We start from the raw sequence: 18,687 nt of genomic DNA, 5'->3' as shown, positions 1-18,687 counted from the left end.
TCTTTCTTCCTGCTCATGTAAGTCTCTTACCTTTGCCCCACTGTTAGTTTTTGTTGCAGGGAGCAGAACAATTACACTGAGAAATATATCACCCCAAAGGTAACGTGTGTATAGCTCTATGCTAAGACAGCAGAATGACCTTTTGTTTCTGATTCACAAAAGAAGTTCCTTCTTTTGCGTCTTCATACGTGAAGGGCAAAGCCATGTTGAGTCTTTTATACAGTCGTAGAATGGTTTCATTTGGAAGGGACCTTGAAAGATCATCCAGTCCAAACCACAGACCATGGCCAGGGACATCCTTCACTAGACCAAATTGCTCAAAGCCCCGTCCAACCTGACCTTCAACCCTTTCAGTGTTGGTGCATCCACAACTTCTCTGGGAAACCTGGTGCAGTGTCTCATCACGCTCATCATAAAACATTTCTTCTTTCTCTCCAATCTAAACTTACCCCCTTCAGTTTAAAACCTTTGCTCCTTGTCCTGTCATGACAGGCCTCGGTAAAACCTCTTTCTCTGTCTTTCTCAGAAGCGCCCTTTGTATATTGAAAAGGTGCAACAAGGTCTCCCCAGAGCCTGCTCTTCTCCAGGATGAAGAACCTCAACTCTCTCAGCCCTTCTTCACAACACAGATGTTCCACAGCCCTTTGACCAATTTCATAGTCCTCCTCTGGACCTACTCTAATGGGTTGATATCTTTCTTTTACTGTGGACCCCAGAACTGCATGCAGTACTCCAGGTGGGGTCTGACGAAAGCAGAATGGAGGAAGAGAACCACCAGACTGCTTGTGATGCAGCCCAGGATACGATTGGCTTTCTGGGCAGCAAGTGCACGTGGCCAGCTTATGTCCCATTTGTCACCCACCAGTACTGCCAGCACTGAAAGTCCAGCCTTTCAAGGTCCCTCTAGATGCCATCCCTTGCCCCAGCAAATCATCGGCACACTCACCACCTGGACATTGAGCCATTGACTAGAACTCTTTGGATGCAGCCATCCAGACAGTTTCTTATCCATCTAGGCACACGGTTGTGTTAACTATGACAAGCAAGGAAATTACCATCTCTTCGGCTATACCTACCCCCCACAGAGCTCCCCTCTCTTCTCTCCAAATCTACACAACTTGCAGGTTTGCTTCTGACCTTCTCATGAGTGGCAAAAACATATCGTCAGAGGGTAACGCACTACAATCACACCAAGAAGGGAGGTACAGTTCTCTGCTCACCAACATTCTCAGAAGAAACAGAAGGCTTCTAAAGCACACAAATGATAAACGGCCAGAATATGAGACGAGAGGTCATCCAACAGAGAATGGGTCATCAAATTACTGCTTCAGGGGGAATCTCCTCCCCTCTTTTATCACACACACTGTTCCACAGAGATGCCACTTCTACTAAGCTCATGCTTACATCTATTCCCCCCAACAAAAACAGAACACAAAGATACCCTCACATCTCCTGCCTTTCACGCCCCCTGTAGCAGGAGCAAGGGGCACTAGCACACAGCGCATTGCTAAACCAAGCCATGCTGATAATCACAAGTAAACCTACGTACGTATGAGACCAGGGAAAGAAAAACAAAAACATACAACAGACAAGCAAGGCAAGGAAGCATTAGAAGAGCAAGTGTTGTCAGAGAAACTCCCCAGCAAGTCTTCTTGGTCTTCAACTGTGGGTGTTGAAATTCATCCCTGAGACCACCTGGAAGTCATTCCTAGCAAGCTGCACATGTGGCCCTAAAGTCTCCCTCTGGACTACATAGTAGGGGCAGTCATTTTAAGAAATAGTCATCGGCTCTCATCAGCAAGTTTCCTCCTATGTGGCCTGCTCATCTCCCATAAATATGAAACCCTAAGTGTAAACACCTTATCATGGGTCTCTTTCTCATGCTATGTCTTCTCGGAAATTGCAACAGATTCTCTTTAGCTTCTGCTTCATTCTCCTCACACTGAAAATTCTGTTGCACGTGGCTGAACTAAGTCTCTGCTGCAAAACAACACTCATAGCTTCAAATGCAGAAAGCACTGTCCAGAAATGGGGGAAAGGAGCCACGGCCTTCCAGGAAACAAAGGCCTGAAAGAAAGTCTAATTAGAACTGTGAAGAAACTCTACATCGCAATGTTACAGGGAACGACAGATGGATAAAGGAGGTTTCACACCGGAATTATGAGCCACTCTACACATGCATCAGTGTTGTACATGCACAGTTATTGCACAAACACCTTTTGATTAGAGGACTACCATTGCCTTTCAGGAGAGGGAATTCAGGATCACAGCATGAATGGCACAGGCCTTGGCACCAGGCATGGAATCAAATCATGTTCTCAAGTGCATAAGCAACATGGAATTCCAATAAAGACCCGGTCATCAAAGTATCAACTCAAAGATGCCATCATCCTTCTTTAGCACATGGGCAACTTGGAAGATACATGATGCTTGAATCTTCACCTAAAGTGTAACCTGTGCTCAATAACTACCATTCACAGGAAACATCCCACAACCGGAAAGGAAACTGAGGTATCCACAACTTGGCCAGCTGGAGTCTGAGCAATGTGATATTCAAGAATAAGACACTTTCAGACTCATGTGCTGAAGGCCAGCAATACACCCTGGGAGCTGACAAAACGCATGCCATGTCTCCACCAGTATACCTTCACACGCACAGCACCCCCAAGACTCTCCTCAAACCCTTCACAGATCGCATGGTTGTCAATGATCTTCATCATCTGCAGATAGACTCCATCCAAAGAAAAGCTGCACAGACAACTTCTCTTTACCGTGCATAATATATGACTTCTCACCATGTGTATGTGATAAGCCAAGAGCATTTCTTCCAGGGACATTTTAAGGAAACACACCTATGGAAGGCTTTCTCGTTACAGCTGAAAAATGACAGGCACATACAGGACAGTCAGACAAATATATCAGATGTGATCTTCCACACATTCTCAGAGACAAAGGCCCACCTTCCGATCATGGGAACGAGCAAGTCAAGAAGTTAACCCATGCAGAAAGGAAGGGATCACAACATACTCTTCTACATTATGGCACTTAGGGAAGATACATAACCGAGGTGCTTAGTAGGTCATGAATGCCCCGTTTGCTCTTCCCAAAGCTCCCATCACAGCATTTGTCATAATAAGTACATAATTAAGCTGTTTAGTTAAGAACTGAGGACAACGTGCAATCACAGAGGAAGAACCTCCCAGGGCTCCCAACACAGCTGGAAAAACATGCTTTCTAGCCAAAGAAGATTTTCTTTGGGAAGATGAAACTCCCATTGCCTGATCCTACAGCTGGACACCAAGCAGGGAAAGGAGCAAACCATCTCTCTTGTGTCCTGCAACAGCCCCTCATGAACAGCTCCCATGACTCCCATCTGCAACCCTCTTAGACCCTCATAATTTGCAAGCACATGACATCAAAGGACGAGGTGCCCAGACCTTTTCTCTTCAACATGCACCACCATTACACCACGGACTCCACACTGATATCTATACATCTCTGTAAGAAGAAGGAAGACATATTTCTCTGCTCACTGCTGTTCTGGGAAGAAACAGCAGGAGTCTCAACGTAAAAGAAGAGAGGTCTTCCAGCAACGACTGGGTCAGTGAACATCTGCAGAGGGGCAATATCCCCCTCCTTACATCTTTCCTTGCACCTTCAATCTCTCCTCTCCTGCCCTCCTACGGCTGTTTCCATAGCATCTCTTTTCAAGCCAAGGCACATCCAGCTCCTTTTCCGACAAGTCAACCATAAAAGATGGGAAATCGGCAAAATACATCTCCCGTTTCCTCCAGTAGCCCATCACACACAGCCACCCAGAGACTTCCTCCAATAGACACAACTTTTACGATTCTCTTTCCTCTTCACAACAGGCAGTCAGACACTGTCAAGGGACGGGTTGTTGCCCAGCCCATTCCTCCACCCGGTGCACAAAGACGGCAGCATGGACCAAGGCAAAGACATTTTGTTGCTCTCCACGTTATCATGAAGAAACATAAAGGCTGAGAAGAGTGGAAACGATGAGCAGAAAAGTTAGACACGGGGCCATTAACATTCCTCCTCAAGCACAATTGCTGTCGGGAAGATCCCTGAACGTGCTAATAACGCAGACTTCCGTTTGCTAATGATGCAACAGCTCCGTTGCGAAGAGCTAGTACTGTCCCTACGCGGAAGACAGGACGCGGGGGGGGGGGGGAAAGGGCAGAGAAGCAGCAGAGGGAAGCGCCGCGGAGCAAGTCTGGCCAGAGGAACTCACCGGGGCGGCAGCGGCGGGGTCCTCCCCGGTCCCCGGTCAGTGGACCCACATGAGTTACAGATAAGCCAGTGTGGGTAGAGCAGTGGCCATTGACAGAGGAAAAGGGGGCGGCTGTTCGACAATTGGTACAACGCGAACTTGACGCAGGACACATCGAACCCTCTACAAGTCCCTGGAACACGCCCATTTTCATGATAAAGAAAAAATCAGGGGCATGGCGACTGCTACATGATTTATGCGCAGTTAATGCATGTATACAAGACATGGACCCGCTACAAGCGGGCCTCCCTTCTCCGGCCCTGATTCCACCTGACTATCAGATAGTGGTTATAGATATTAGAGATTGCTTTTTTAGTGTTCCCTTGCATGAAGAAGATAGAGTAAGCTTTGCCTTTACTCTTCCTGAGCCTAACAATCAACACCTGTGCGCCAGATATCAATGGAAGGTGTTACCCCAGGGCATGAAAAACTGACCAGTCTTGTGTCAAATTGCTGTAGCCGCTGCAATACGCCCTATTCGAGAAAATTTCCCTACGGTCATCATTTTCCATTACATGGATGACGTGTTATTGGCGTCCAACCAAGAGGAGTTACTGGAAAAGGCACGCGTGCAGCTGCTAGTCAGTTTGGAGCGACATGGGTTACACATTGAGCCTCGGAAAACGCAGGTAGGGTGTGCAGTCAAGTATTTAGGTACTCAACTGAGGCCACAAAGCGTGACACCACAATCATTTGAAATTCGGACTACAGTGACAACACTCCATGAGGCACAAAAATTAATTGGACAACTATTGTGGCTTAGAAACTTTATTCCAGTATCTGAGGCAGAAATGACTATCTTATATCAACTCCTGAAAGGAGGAGATTCCCCCCTAGCTCCAAGGACTCTTTCAAAAAACCATCAGGAGATTCTTAGGGCAGTTATGGAGAGGGCCCAGCATTGGGGTCTCGCTCGATTTACACCTGAACAACCGGTCACTGCCCTGATTTACATGACCAATACCGCTGGCCATGGTTTACTAATTCAAAATAATGGTGAAAAAGGCTGGCCTTTTGCTTGGTTGTATCAAGGCAAACCAAAGACAGCTTTAATTTCTTGGCCAACATTATTATCCCAGCTTATTCTCCGCTGTCAGAGGCAAACTCAACACTTAACAGGAAAGGACATGGAGGTCATAGCATTGCCCCGTTCTTTGGCACAGTGGGAGCTCGTACGTCCACAAGTGGGGCTCCTGCAAGCGGTGATAGCTGAATTTACGGGTCGTATTGAAGGTCTAAGACCGCACCCCTGTGGGGAGATAATCCAGGTACTCCATTTTTTGCCAGCTAGTGCCACAGTTGAACAACCCACCGGAGGCCGCACGGTTTTTACTGACGCGTCATCGATTACTGGGAAAGCTGTCGTTACATGGCAGGAGGATGGTCAGTGGACCCACATTAGTTATCAAGATCAAGGGCAATCCGTGCAGTATCTTGAGGCCAAGGCGGTATGGATGGCTCTCACTCAATGGCCCGAAGAGGCCTTGGATCTAATCACAGACTCTTGCTATGTATATAAGTTACTGAAGAAGTGCCGATGGGCACTTGGGGCAACGTCGGAGATTGCAGGAATGTTGCTCACCGCACTGCAAATGAGAACCGCTCCTGTCTGTCCTATCCATGTTAATAGTCATAGTTCCATACCGAGTTTTCTTTCTGCCGGGAACAAAGTAGCGGACAGCTTAGCAAGGAGCATATTGGCGGTTGAAGAAACTTCTAACCTAAGGCGAGCTTTCCGCCTGCATGAGCTGCTCCACTGTGGAGCTCGCGGTTTAGCTAGGCTCGCTGGCATTACATTGCAAGATGCTCGCTCTGTGATTGCTGCTTGTCCTGTGTGTTCCAAAGGTCCCCTCTGGGAGGCAGGGGTAAACCCTCGAGGGTTGCAGCCCAACCAAATATGGCAGTCTGATGTTACGATTTATGAACCCTTTAATCCACGTAAGTATCTGCATGTTACAGTTGATACCTGCAGTGGAGTTATTTTAGCGACTATGCATGCTAAACAAAATGCTCTCGCAGTTATTTTACATTGGCAGGACTGTATGGCGCAACTTGGCATCCCACAAAAAATTAAAACAGATAATGGAGCAGCATATGTCAGCAAGAAGACAAAGGACTTTTGCGCGCGCTGGGATATTCAGTTGAGTCATGGCATTCCCTATAACAGTACGGGCCAAAGCATTGTACAACGCGCGCACCGCACATTAAAAGAGTTACTCGACCGACTTAGGGAGGGGGAAAAGATAAGCCCAGGAACAGGGGTTCCCCCTCCCCTTGACCCTCCCTTATTTCGGGCACAGCGTCTGTTGACGACGGCACTAATTACCTTAAATCATACCATTCGAGGGAACACCTATAAAACCCAGGCTGCAATCCAGGCACATTTCCGGCTCGATGAGAACGAAGGGCCTTACTCCTTGGTTCAAGTACGGGACCTGCAAACCCGTGACTGGGGGGCCCTTATTCCCTCCGTTGCCTGGGACGTGGGTATGTGTGTGTGCAAACCGAGAAAGGGACGCTAGAATGGGTACCCAGTCGAAATATTCGACCGTATAGACATTAATCAATCTATTGAGTCTTATCTTGACAGGTTACCATTTCCCTATGCATCCTGAGGGTGTGAGGGAGTAATGAGGGAGCCGCGACGAACTACTGGCTGGATTGGGCAAAATCCATGAACGTAACGGATGCGTGTCTGTATAAGTCTTACCATATATCGATTATTGTACACGCAGCTTCCCCAGCAAGATCCAGAACTACTGGAGCTAAGGGAGGGGGAAATGTAGTAAAGATAAGGGCTGGCGACCGGAAGATCACGCGCTGTACGGAAAGAGTTAAGGGTCGACCCTCCCTTGTCGCCGCCCCTTATAACATGACACGCCTACTGCTGAGAGTATAAAGCCCGGGTCGGCTGGAGATCTGGCGGGATAACCTTGATATGTAACAAACGCTACAGCTAATAACGCAGACTTCCGTTTGCTAATGATGCAACAGCTCCGTTGCGAAGAGCTAATACTGTCCCTACGCGGGAGACAGGACGCGGGGGGGGGGGGGGGGGAAAGGGCAGAGAAACAGCAGAGGGAAGCGCCGTGGAGCAAGTCTGGCCAGAGGAACTCACCGGGGCGGCGGCGGCGGGGTCCTCCCCGAGCAGCGGCGTGGGCTCCCCGGGCGGCGGCCGGGCCGGGAGGGTGTCGCAGCAGCTGCCGCGCGACAAGCGGAGCTGGCTCCTGCGCGAGTCGGCGGTGAGCGACACCTCGTGCGAATAGGAGTGCAGGAAGGCGCGGACGCCGTCGATGCCCACGAAGTGCGAGGCCGGCACGCCGCGCAAGGCGCCGCTGCCCGCCGCCAGCAGCTGCGAGCGGCGCCAGCGCCGCAGGCGCAGCGCCAGCAGCAGCAGCAGGAAGGCGAGGAAGAGGCAGGACACGGCCGCCACGGCCACCACCAGCCACCGCGTCAGGCTGCCGGCCGGCTCGCCCGGCGCCGCCGCCGCCGCCGCGCTGCCCAGCTCCGACAGCAGCTCGGCCACGCTCTCGGCCAGCACCACCGTCAGCGTGGCCGTGGCCGACAGCGCCGGCCGCCCGTGGTCCTTCACCACCACCACCAGGCTCTGCCGCGCCGCGTCGCGGGCCAGCGGGAACCGCGCCGTCCGCACCTCGCCGCTGTGCAGCCCCACGCGGAACAGCCCCGGCTCCGTCGCCTTCGCCAGCTCGTACGACAGCCACGCGTTCTGCCCCGCGTCCGCGTCCACCGCCACCACCTTGGCCACCAGCGCCCCGGGCTCCGCCGAGCGCGGCGCCAGCTCCACGCCCGACCAGCCCGCGCCCGACGCCGACGCCGACGGCGGGTACAGCACCTGCGGCGCGTTGTCGTTCTCGTCCACGATCACGAGCCGCACCGACACGTTGCTGCTCAGCGCCGGCGCGCCGCCGTCCTCCGCCCGCACCCACAGCCCCACCTCGCGCACCTCCTCGTAGTCGAAGGAGCGCAGCGCGTACAGCGCGCCCGTCTCCGCCTGCACCGACACGTAGGACGAGAGCGGCGCGCCCCGCACCCGCCCCTCCGACAGCCGGTACCGCACGCGCGCGTTCTGCCCCCAGTCCGCGTCCGCCGCCCGCACCGTCAGCACCAGCGCGCCCGCCGCGTTGTTCTCGGGCAGCCGGGCGCTGTAGCGCGCCTCCGCGAACACCGGCGCGTTGTCGTTCACGTCCAGCACCCGCAGCGCCAGCACCGCGCTGCTCCACAGCGCCGGCGACCCGCCGTCCGCCGCCCGCACCGTCACGTTGTACTCCGACACCTCCTCCCGGTCCAGCTCCCTCGCCGTCACCACGCGGTAGTAATTATCAAACGACCTCTCCAGGCGGAACGGCAGCCGCTCGGCGAGGCTGCACCGCACCTCCCCGTTCGCCCCCGAGTCCCGGTCCTGCGCGTGCACCAGGGCCACCACCGTCCCCGGCGGCGCGTCCTCAGAGATCGCGCTCAGCGCCGACGACACTGTCAGTTCGGGCGCGTTGTCGTTGACGTCCGTCACCGTGATCGCGACTTTCGCCGTGTCGAAAAGCTCTCCTCCGTCCCGTGCCTGCACCTCCAGTTCGTACGAGTCGCCTTCCTCGAAGTCCAGGCTGCGCACCAGCGTGATCGCTCCCGTCTCAGAGTCCAGCTCGAACATCTCCAGTGCCATGTCCGACACTTTCTTCAGCGAGTATTTCACGTGCCCGTTCATCCCGTCGTCGGCGTCGGTGGCCGTGAGGGTGACGAGGGCGGAGCCCACGGGCACATCCTCCGCCACACGCACCGTGTACTCCGCCTGGCCGAACACGGGCGCGTTGTCGTTCGCGTCCAGCACCGCCACGCGGATCCGCGCCGTGCCCGTCCGCGCCGGCTCTCCGCCGTCGCTCGCTCGCAGCACCACCTCGTGAAACGCCGCCTCCTCCCGGTCCAGCGCCTTCGCCAGCACCAGCTCGGGACGCTCCTCCCCGCCGGGGCCCGCCTGCACGGCCAGCGCGAAGTGCTCGTCGCCGCTCAGCTCGTACCTCTGCAGGGAATTCGACCCCACGTCCGGGTCGTGAGCCTCCGCCAGGGGAAACCGCGATCCCGGGGCCGTCGTCTCGCTCAGTCTCAGCTCCGTTTCTGCCTCTCGGAAGCTGGGCGCGTTGTCGTTAACGTCCGTGATCTCCACTTCGATTCCGTAAACCTCCATTTCCCCCTCCACTATCACCTCACAGCGCAGCACACACTTCTGCACCTGCCGGCACAGCCGCTCTCTGTCTATCCTCTCCGCCGTCACCAAATGTCCCGTCTTCCCGTGCAGGGCGAAATACTGTGTCCTACCTTTGTCCAAGATGCGGACGCCGCGGTCGCGGAGCGCGGGTAGCTGCAGCCCCAGGTCCTTGGCCACGTCGCCCACGAACGAGCCCTTCGGCAGCTCCTCGGGGACCGCGTAGCGCAGCTGCCCCCACGCCGCCTCCCACGCCGCCACCAGGACGCACCACAGCAGGGCTCGCTCCCGCCGGCCCCGCCGCCTCCCCGCCGCGCTCATCGCCGCCGCCGCACCGCCGGCACCGCACCACCGCCGGCACCTCCCCGCCGACCACCGACGATCCGGCGCCCGATCCGGCTCCGGCTCCCGCTTCTGCTCGCCGCTCCCGGCCGCTGCCGCCGGCCCCTCCGCCTCGCTGCAGCACGGCTCCGCACCGCGGGGACGCTCGCAGACCGCCCGGCCGCCGAGCCAGCCAGCCAGCCAGCCAGCGAGCGAGCCGGGCCGCAGCGGGCGGGGCTGCCTGCAGCGCTCCGGCCTTCCTCTCGCTCCTCCTCGGTCAACAGCGGCGCCCGCAGCCTCCGCCCGGCACTGCAGGCACCGACCGCTGCCCGCCCGGCCTTTCCCACGGGCAGCTCGCGGGGACGGCGCCGCCCCCACGGACACATCGCTTCCCGTCCACCGGTGATGCAAAAGCCGTGGCTTTTCCCGAGACCACCTCTTCCTTCATCCTCCAGGCCACAACGACCAGAAGGAAATAACACGCCTCCCGTGGTTGTCTTATTTCTACCACACGGGAAAAAAGGTTTTGTAATGGTGATATAGTATATATAAAGTTGTCTTAAGATGACGTATGGAATATTACGAGTCTTACTCCATTAGTCCAAAAGCACAAACTCTACCACGAATTGCACAGATCTGCTTTCTGCAGATCAAAAGTGTGTCATACTGGAATGCCACCACCCACATTAATTGCCCACAGCTCGACCAATAGAACAAAGCAGCAACGAAGATCCCCCCTCAGATGGAGACTGGTGATTTCCTGCATTGGCTTTTCTCTAAGCTGTCTTTTCTTTAACGATGTGAGTGCCTGTTCATCAAGGTGATCACAACCAGGAGGAAGGCAGAGGCCTCCTGTGGGCGTTGTATTTCTACCGCACAAGAAAAACTACTTGCTAATGGTGATATATGTAACGTAGCATAATTTGTCATCATATGACGTGCAGAATATTACGAGTTGCATCGTATTAGTGCAAAAGCACAATCCCCACCACCAAGTTTTTTAGCCGTCATGCTTGAATGGCTGATACAAGGATAGGAAAAGAAAACACCCTCTGAAACACAGAACTTGATATTCAGACACACACACACACAGAACGAGAGATAGCAGACTCATTAACCGAAGCAGGAGAAACACTTTTTTCAATATTTCACTTCATACAGAACACGCTACAAATTAACTAATCCACCATCACTGACTGAGATCAGGCATTTAAGGGCTCAAGAAGGCGGGGTCAGTCAGCTGAAACACAGACTCTAAGCCCCCTCAGCCCGTACAGCTCCCGAGGAGGGGGGCTTCCTCAGGCACCTTGTGCTCTGGCATTTCTCCCAACAAGACCTTCCTGGGGACACGGTACAGGAGGAGGCTGCCCTGCTGCTCCAAACTCCTTCTCTCCCACCCACCCCGCTTTCAGGCTCCAGGTCACCTGATCCCTTCGCACTGATTGTACTACAACTGCCCGGGAGGCAGGAGGCACCTGCAGTGAACCTGGCCAGAGACATCTGCTCGGCTCCATGCAAACTGCAGGGGAAATGCCTTTGCGAGTACAGCAAGAAGAATAACAGGTACATCTGCCTTTGCATCGGTGCCCATTCTGTGGCCCACACTAGCAAAATGGGGGTGATTACAGCCATACGGCAGGGTTGGTTTGCTCCACATTTCTCTTGTGCACCTATTTTCCCAATGTTTTTCTATTCTCAAGAGTATTTTCGAATGGGATGAGAGCAATGGCAGGCTTATTGAAGTCCCTGAGCTAATGGGTATGTAAGTAAAATGTTGGTACAACTAAAGATGTAGCTAATCCTGGAAAAGGAAAATTGAAGGAATTTAATGTGTGATTTCCCTTTCTAAGAGAACAGAGAAATTTTGTGTTTCTATAGTTTATGCACATTTACATTTAACGAAGTAGTTCTGTAGGCCAGGAAGGGCCTTTCTTTTCGTCAGGAATCAAGGTCTAAATGAGTGAAGCTTGTTAGTAAAGTGTTACTCTATTTCCTGAATATTAACGTTGGGAGGACACCTTTTACTAATACTGTAATACAACAAAATACTGCAGGAGAGCAGGAGAAGACAAGTACAGCTGCGCACTCTGAACCTTACAGACCATTTGTAAAGGTGCAAATGGACTTTATTCAAGAGCCTAATTGCTGACATTTTGCGAATGTGCTTGTCATTTCAGAGACGTTCTCAGGATGGCTATAGCCTCCCCTGGTAAAACAGGCAGGCACAACAACTAGGGCAAAAAGTGGCTGAGAGACCCAATTCCTCAGTCCAGTATTACCCTGTCAATGAGATCAACCAGGTGCAAGCTCTCTAGTTGGGAAAAGGGGATAGGGAAAGAAAACAGGCTCTGAAATACAAAAGGTGATTTTTTTTTTTTGTTTTTACATCTCATTCTACACTGTCATCTGTGTATGAAAGAGAGATCAGGAATGGTAAAATACAAAGGAACTACCACTCAGGATGGAAGGACAAAGACAGACAAATAACTGCACAGAGAAACAATGCCGGGACAAATTAACCCGTCCCACCTGGGCTACCATTCCTGCAGAAGTCTTACCCTAAAAGATTGGCGACACTCTCCTCCTTCGTCAGGGAGGAACAATGCGTAACTTCTCCTTATGTGGAGAAAACATGCACGTTTGAGGAAGGCAAAATCTCCAACACCAAGCTGCAAACCCATTTCCCCAGCTCCATCATGCACGATCAGCACATCTCATTCTACACAGTAAGGATCCGCGTTCACCCTTAAAATCGGAAATACCTGTACAAAGAACTCGGAAAAATCATGCCTGGGGAAAATTTCTCCGTCCCATTACTGCTGCCATTTCTGCAGCAGCCTTCCTCCAAAAGATGAGCGGGCACTCAGCGGAAGAGGGGTACATTCACTACGGAGCAACAACCTGCAACTTCTCCACTCATGGAGCCACACGCACCTTTCCTTTGGGAAAGCAATGGCTTCCCAGCACCCATCTATCAACCAGGTTCAAGTTTCCCGACTCTGTCATGTAGAATCGTCTATTTAACGGATTCACCACTACCAGCTCAAACGAGAGTTGAAGTCAAAAGCTCTCAGGTGAACCTGAACCCGTTAGCACCGAAGAAGCAAGAAGAGCTGCCGCCAGGACGGTGAAGCATTAGAAGAGCAAGTGTTGTCAGAGAAACTCCCCAGCAGGTCTTCTTGGTCTTCAACTGTGGGTGTTGAAATTCATCCCTGAGACCACCTGGAAGTCATTCCTAGCAAGCTGCACATTTGGCCCTAAAGTCTCCCTCTGGACTACATAGTAGGGGCAGTCATTTTAAGAAATAGTCATCGGCTCTCATCAGCAAGTTTTCTCCTATGTGGCCTGCTCCTCTCACACAAATATGAAGCCCTCAGTGTAAACACCTTATCATGGGTCTCTTTCTCAAGCTAACTCTTCTCAGAAATTAAAACACATTCTCTTTTAGCTCCTTCTTCATTCTCCTCACACCTAAAATTCTGTTGCATGTGGCTGAAGTAAGTATTTCGGAAAAGCAATGCCCTCAGTTTGAAATGCAAAAGCACTGTCCAGAAATGGGGAAAAAAGGAACCACAGCCTTCCAGGAAAAAAACATCTGTCCATTGAGAACTGTGAAGAAATTCTACAGCGCAACATTCCAGGGAAATACAGATGAATAAAGGAGGTTTCACATGGGAGTTATAAGCCATTCCACCCATATAGCATTGTTCTAGGTACACACTTATGCTCAAATACTTTACTGTCAGAGGACTACCATTGCCTGTCAGGACAAGGAGTCCAGGGTCACAGCACAAATGGCACAGGCCTTGGCACCAGGCGTGAAATCAAACCAGTGCCCAGCCAAAACCACATTGATCCACCCATCTCCATGGTTGGTAAGCAGCCTCTCACCCCCCTTGCTCTGCATTCTCAGCCTTTACTTGAATCATGGACAATACCCAACTTTTGGCCGTGCGTCAGTCACAGGTGAAAGAGCATTTCCTTCAGGGACATCTTAGGGAAACAGAAGTATATCGAAGTCTTTCTCTTGGCAGCTGTACACCTTCAAGCTACGGACACAAACTGCTCCTTCCCCCTGATAATTTTAGCAGACCTCAACTTTTAAGGACTATCCGCCATACTGACACCCAGTTTTGGAACATGAGAAGAAACACAGAGGGACTGTGAAACCTACAGAAGTGAAGGAATCATGGCTTAACATTTCAGATTATGTCAACTGTAGTAGGTACACAAGAAGAGTATCTAGTTGGTAGAAAGTACACGTGAGGGTCACACAGGAGTTCCCACCAAAGACCATAGCCACAGTTCTCAAAGTAATTTCTTTGGACAATAAGAAAAGGAAAATGCACAGGACCACAACTATGGGACCCATGTAACAACGAGGAGAAACTGAACATTGACACCTACCTGATACATATTTGAAACTATAGCACAGCGAACTCTCCCACCTGCCCTGTCTCTGTGCAGACAGAATGCTCCAGCGTGCTCAAACATCATGCAACAGGGAAGACCACTTTGCAGACAGACATCGTTGAAAGAAATGTTGTGCCCACAGCTTCTCCTGATGGAGAACAAGGATCACAACACACATGCATGCACAGAGACTTCTCTGCTCATCACACTCATGTCAAGAAACTTAAAATGTTCTAAAGGGCATAAGCGATATACACTTCAGTTAAAGACTCAGTCATCAGTATCAGCTCAAAGACACCATCATCCTTCTTCAGCATGTTGGCAATTTGGAAGATACGTGACTCTGTAACCATTAATTCGATGTTTACGACTACATCCACTAACTAACTTTCACAGGAAAAGCTGTATCGGACAGGACTGTGCGTAAATTAACTTCCTTGCACATGCTTCAAATAACAAGCCCCAAGCCCAGAAATTCCTCACAAAAAAACCCCAACCCTTTAAATCTAATCTAAGCAGTGGGACTCATTTTCAGAAGGCCAGCAATAAACCACAGGAATGAACAAAACATATGCCATGTCTCCAGAGTACCTCCTCACACACAGCCCCACCAAGACTCTCCTCAAACCCTTCACAGATCGCATGGTTGTCAATGATCTTCATCATTTGCAGATAGACTCCATCCAAAGAAAAGCTGCACAGACAACTTCTCTTTACCGTGCATAATATATGACTTCTCACCATGTGTATGTGATAAGCCAAGAGCATTTCTTCCAGGGACATTTTAAGGAAACACACCTATGGAAGGCTTTCTCGTTACAGCTGAAAAATGACAGGCACATACAGGACAGTCAGACAAATATATCAGATGTGATCTTCCACACATTCTCAGAGACAAAGGCCCACCTTCCGATCATGGGAACGAGCAAGTCAAGAAGTTAACCCATGCAGAAAGGAAGGGATCACAACATACTCTTCTACATTATGGCACTTAGGGAAGATACATAACCGAGGTGCTTAGTAGGTCATGAATGCCCCGTTTGCTCTTCCCAAAGCTCCCATCACAGCATTTGTCATAATAAGTACATAATTAAGCTGTTTAGTTAAGAACTGAGGACAACGTGCAATCACAGAGGAAGAACCTCCCAGGGCTCCCAACACAGCTGGAAAAACATGCTTTCTAGCCAAAGAAGATTTTCTTTGGGAAGATGAAACTCCCATTGCCTGATCCTACAGCTGGACACCAAGCAGGGAAAGGAGCAAACCATCTCTCTTGTGTCCTGCAACAGCCCCTCATGAACAGCTCCCATGACTCCCATCTGCAAACCTCTTTCACCCGCATAATTTGCAAGCACATGACATCAAAGGGCCAGTTGCCCAGACCTTTTCTCTTCAACATGCACCACCATCACACCACGGACTCCACACTGATATCTATACATCTCTGTAAGAAGAAGGAAGACATATTTCTCTGCTCACTGCTGTTCTGGGAAGAAACAGCAGGAGTCTCAACGTAAAAGAAGAGAGGTCTTCCAGCAACGACTGGGTCAGTGAACATCTGCAGAGGGGCAATATCCCCCTCCTTACATCTTTCCTTGCACCTTCCACCTCTCCTCTCCTGCCCTCCTACGGCTGTTTCCATAGCATCTCTTTTCAAGCCAAGGCACATCCAGCTCCTTTTCCAATAAGTCAACCTTAAAAGATGGGAAATCGGCAAAATACATCTCCCGTTTCCTCCAGTAGCCCATCACACACAGCCACCCAGAGACTTCCTCCAATAGACACAACTTTTACGATTCTCTTTCCTCTTCACAACAGGCAGTCAGACACTGTCAAGGGACGGGTTGTTGCCCAGCCCGTTCCTCCACCCGGTGCACAAAGACGGCAGCATGGACCAAGGCAAAGACATTTCGTTGCTCTCCACATTATCATGAAGAAACATAAAGGCTGAGAAGAGTGGAAACGATGAGCAGAAAAGTTAGACACGGGGCCATTAACATTCCTCCTCAAGCACAATTGCTGTCGGGAAGATCCCTGAACGTGCTAATAACGCAGACTTCCGTTTGCTAATGATGCAACAGCTCCGTTGCGAAGAGCTAATACTGTCCCTACGCGGGAGACAGGACGCGGGGGCGGGGGGGGAAAGGGCAGAGAAGCAGCAGAGGGAAGCGCCGCGGAGCAAGTCTGGCCAGAGGAACTCACCGGGGCGGCAGCGGCGGGGTCCTCCCCGGTCCCCGGTCAGTGGACCCACATGAGTTACAGATAAGCCAGTGTGGGTAGAGCAGTGGCCATTGACAGAGGAAAAGGGGGCGGCTGTTCGACAATTGGTACAACGCGAACTTGACGCAGGACACATCGAACCCTCTACAGGTCCCTGGAACACGCCCATTTTCGTGATAAAGAAAAAATCAGGGGCATGGCGACTGCTACATGATTTATGCGCAGTTAATGCATGTATACAAGACATGGACCCGCTACAAGCGGGCCTCCCTTCTCCGGCCCTGATTCCACCTGACTATCAGATAGTGGTTATAGATATTAGAGATTGCTTTTTTAGTGTTCCCTTGCATGAAGAAGATAGAGTAAGCTTTGCCTTTACTCTTCCTGAGCCTAACAATCAACACCCGTGCGCCAGATATCAATGGAAGGTGTTACCCCAGGGCATGAAAAACTGACCAGTCTTGTGTCAAATTGCTGTAGCCGCTGCAATACGCCCTATTCGAGAAAATTTCCCTACGGTCATCATTTTCCATTACATGGATGACGTGTTATTGGCGTCCAACCAAGAGGAGTTACTGGAAAAGGCACGCGTGCAGCTGCTAGTCAGTTTGGAGCGACATGGGTTACACATTGAGCCTCGGAAAACGCAGGTAGGGTGTGCAGTCAAGTATTTAGGTACTCAACTGAGGCCACAAAGCGTGACACCACAATCATTTGAAATTCGGACTACAGTGACAACACTCCATGAGGCACAAAAATTAATTGGACAACTATTGTGGCTTAGAAACTTTATTCCAGTATCTGAGGCAGAAATGACTATCTTATATCAACTCCTGAAAGGAGGAGATTCCCCCCTAGCTCCAAGGACTCTTTCAAAAAACCATCAGGAGATTCTTAGGGCAGTTATGGAGAGGGCCCAGCATTGGGGTCTCGCTCGATTTACACCTGAACAACCGGTCACTGCCCTGATTTACATGACCAATACCGCTGGCCATGGTTTACTAATTCAAAATAATGGTGAAAAAGGCTGGCCTTTTGCTTGGTTGTATCAAGGCAAACCAAAGACAGCTTTAATTTCTTGACCAACATTATTATCCCAGCTTATTCTCCGCTGTCAGAGGCAAACTCAACACTTAACAGGAAAGGACCCGGAGGTCATAGCATTGCCCCGTTCTTTGGCACAGTGGGAGCTCGTACTTCCACAAGTGGGGCTCCTGCAAGCGGTGATAGCTGAATTTACGGGTCGTATTGAAGGTCTAAGACCGCACCCCTGTGGGGAGATAATCCAGGTACTCCATTTTTTGCCAGCTAGTGCCACAGTTGAACAACCCACCGGAGGCCGCACGGTTTTTACTGACGCGTCATCGATTACTGGGAAAGCTGTCGTTACATGGCAGGAGGATGGTCAGTGGACCCACATTAGTTATCAAGATCAAGGGCAATCCGTGCAGTATCTTGAGGCCAAGGCGGTATGGATGGCTCTCACTCAATGGCCCGAAGAGGCCTTGGATCTAATCACAGACTCTTGCTATGTATATAAGTTACTGAAGAAGTGCCGATGGGCACTTGGGGCAACGTCGGAGATTGCAGGAATGTTGCTCACCGCACTGCAAATGAGAACCGCTCCTGTCTGTCCTATCCATGTTAATAGTCATAGTTCCATACCGAGTTTTCTTTCTGCCGGGAACAAAGTAGCGGACAGCTTAGCAAGGAGCATATTGGCGGTTGAAGAAACTTCTAACCTAAGGCGAGCTTTCCGCCTGCATGAGCTGCTCCACTGTGGAGCTCGCGGTTTAGCTAGGCTCGCTGGCATTACATTGCAAGATGCTCACTCTGTGATTGCTGCTTGTCCTGTGTGTTCCAAAGGTCCCCTCTGGGAGGCAGGGGTAAACCCTCGAGGGTTGCAGCCCAACCAAATATGGCAGTCTGATGTTACAATTTATGAACCCTTTAATCCACGTAAGTATCTGCATGTTACAGTTGATACCTGCAGTGGAGTTATTTTAGCGACTATGCATGCTAAACAAAATGCTCTCGCAGTTATTTTACATTGGCAGGACTGTATGGCGCAACTTGGCATCCCACAAAAAATTAAAACAGATAATGGAGCAGCATATGTCAGCAAGAAGACAAAGGACTTTTGCGCGCGCTGGGATATTCAGTTGAGTCATGGCATTCCCTATAACAGTACGGGCCAAAGCATTGTACAACGCGCGCACCGCAC

General features: G+C 51.1%; 1 pseudogene; it reads right to left on the bottom strand.

Moving 5' to 3' along the window:
• Positions 1-1,839: 1,839 nt before the first annotated feature.
• LOC148055519 (protocadherin gamma-A2 pseudogene) lies at positions 1,840-11,194 on the bottom strand (annotated as a pseudogene).
• Between the last annotated feature and the right edge of the window lie 7,493 nt (positions 11,195-18,687).

Source organism: Nipponia nippon, unplaced genomic scaffold (genome assembly GCF_047370975.1).
Source record: "Nipponia nippon isolate SJK-2023a ecotype South Korea unplaced genomic scaffold, ASM4737097v1 scaffold_21, whole genome shotgun sequence".
Taxonomy (NCBI): domain Eukaryota; kingdom Metazoa; phylum Chordata; class Aves; order Pelecaniformes; family Threskiornithidae; genus Nipponia; species Nipponia nippon.
Note: the sequence above shows the minus strand (reverse complement) of the source record. Positions and strands in the feature narration are given on the sequence as shown.